At 30.4% G+C, this 2,651-nt stretch overlaps 1 long non-coding RNA gene across 1 annotated transcript; it reads left to right on the top strand.

The window, feature by feature from the left end:
• The first annotated feature begins 781 nt into the window (after positions 1-781).
• LOC140183980 (uncharacterized) lies at positions 782-2,359 on the top strand. Its single transcript, XR_011880584.1, has 2 exons — positions 782-1,265; positions 1,743-2,359. It is a non-coding gene; the product is annotated as an uncharacterized lncRNA (long non-coding RNA).
• The last annotated feature ends 292 nt before the right edge of the window (positions 2,360-2,651 follow it).

The following is a 2,651-nucleotide window of genomic DNA, read 5'->3' as shown; positions in this document are numbered from 1 at the left end:
TATAAAGAATTAAAATTTCACTTTAAGTATATAATAATCCTTGGATATATATATATATATATATATATATATATATATATATATATATAAAAAGAGAAATTTTTGAAGTTAGCAATTTTTACTATTTTTTATAAGAATAAATACTAAATTATCTTTAACAAATAAATTTTATTAATTTATATATGTATATAAATTTTAAAAAATATAAATGCAAATTATATTAATTTGTGTTTAAACTTTGATAAAAATAGATACAAATTATATATTTTTTGTGTATAAAATTTTTTAAAATATAACTATAAATTATTACTACTAAATACTAACAAAAAAAATATTTGCTGATGGTTATGTAGTATTACTCTATATATATATTAAGTGGATACTATTATAAAAATTTTACAATTGTCTTTGTATGAAGATATTTCTTTTTTTCCATTAGATACTGAATTGTAAAGTTTGATTTTAATACATTGTAAAAATATTTTTTTTAAAGTATAGTTAAATAAATAAAGTACATTTTTAACACTAAAATCTTTATAAGAAGATGTTTTTAGTATTTTTATTTGAGTAGATACCTATAAATTATACACCTTAAATAATTCTCAAAAAAAAAAAAGAAATTTTATCGGAATTAACAAAAAACTAACATTAACTAATTAAAATTTAATTTCTATATTTTTTATATTTTAATTTTGTAAACGTCACTACTACTACATCTGAATCATCACATAACATGTCTATCAGTCTATGGATATCATGTGATAGATTATGGTAGTTTGTTTACATAATTATGACTCTTAAGTAAAGTGTTTGGGCATAAATGTATGTTTTATTTTCATAATTAAGTAATATCTAAATCCCGTAGGTTAATTGAAGAGGCAACCTTCCCTTACTATAAGTTGCAACCAGCACGCCACCGCACAAAACGCCTCATCACCAAACGAGGTTACCATGAAAACTAACCGCCTTATTACTAGTATTATCCTCTCCCTCTTTTTGGTTGGTGCAGTGCCTGTCTCAGCCACCGGGCGGCGGACGACTCTAATTCTTCCATTGAACTTGGATGTGGACGACCCGGCGGTGATTGAGATGGCCAAATTTGCAATCGCGGAGCATAACAAGAGATGTAATGGCAAGAACTTGAAGCTCGCTTACATCCTCAGTTGCACGGGATTCGCATACGCAATCTACTCTCTGGAGTTGTTGGCCAACGATGGAGCCATCACTAACAAGTACTTGGCTCGATTGCTTCAGACCACGCCTATGTACGAGCTACAAAGCTTTGAACTTGCACCGTTTCTTTCTTGATATCAAATTCATCTATGTAGATCTTCATCAATGAACGAATGCTCGCATGTTTAATTTATTATTGCTCATAAACATGCACAAATTAAACTCAATCCATTTTATTGATTATTCTTTACATAATTTTGACCCTTAGTAAGGAATTAAAGAAATTTCTGCCTTTTATTTCATAAAATTTTTACTTTTTGTTATTTAAAAAAGTAGTAATTTCAAAGGATATAATAAAAACAAAATTATTTGATAACCAAAAGAAATTAGCTAAATACAGTCATAACTTGTTTTATTTAACATTATGAATATAGACAAACACCTAACAATACTAAGTAGCTAGCTAGAATATTCTAACCAACTGAATGAAATGGGGTAGTAAAACCCACTTATTTATCGAATATATATTTGCATTGATTTTCACATATCATGCATTTAAGAATGTATAGAAATAAATATGATTCTACTGGAGAAGAGCTCTGAAGGAAGTGAGGTTCCTGTAACGCCTATGGATGTCTTCCCACACAACAGCTTCATAATCCATCTTCTTGCTTTTCTCGTCCTCCACGGCCAACACAAGGCGGAAGTTGGTGCCGTCAACAACCTGCGTGTCTCCCTTCACAACCTGTACAAACGTCAGGTTCGTCCCGGATTGCTTGTTGTACTCTTTAACGGCGAATTCCCCTGTCGCCACGGCACGGAGGTTTTTATGGGCGTCCTTGATGTGGGTCCAGCGCCCACCCAGGGCTACCGGCGGCCGAGAAGTGGCCAAGGCAGAGAAACAAGCCGAGAGGAAGAGGAGAGAGAGCAGGGAAAGGAGGAGGAAGTAGTGTTGTTTCATGCTAATCATTTTGTTTATTATTCTTTTTCTTGAGAATTTTGAATTTCTTCTTTTTGTTGTTTTTTATTTTTTATTTTTTATTTTGTGGGATGGTGATAATAATGGTGAGGATTTATAGTAGAATGAAGAAGGTAAGTAGTGGTTAAACGTGATGTTAGTTCCTGCTTTCAATATATGCCTACTGTTTCTGGAAAATTGAATTTTAGTGTACTAATTTACTATGTTTGGGACGGACTCAAAATTTAGTTCAACAAATCTATTTCTTGATGAATATGTCTAAATTAAATCGAGTGATCAATTAATTAGTTAGTTTAAGTAAATAGTGATAACGTATCTTGTTATACAATAATTTATTCACTAGCTAATAGCCTAATAGACTCTTACAAGAAGGTTAGAAAATCGCAATTGATTAACTAGCTAGTGACCTGTTAATAAAAAGTAAAAAGGGAAGACAAAAAATACATACGATTAAAATTTAATACATGCATATATTGTAAGGTATTTGTTTCACTAAAAT

Source organism: Arachis hypogaea, chromosome 4, assembly GCF_003086295.3.
Source record: "Arachis hypogaea cultivar Tifrunner chromosome 4, arahy.Tifrunner.gnm2.J5K5, whole genome shotgun sequence".
NCBI lineage: Eukaryota > Viridiplantae > Streptophyta > Magnoliopsida > Fabales > Fabaceae > Arachis > Arachis hypogaea.
This window is presented reverse-complemented; position numbering and strand designations above follow the sequence as displayed.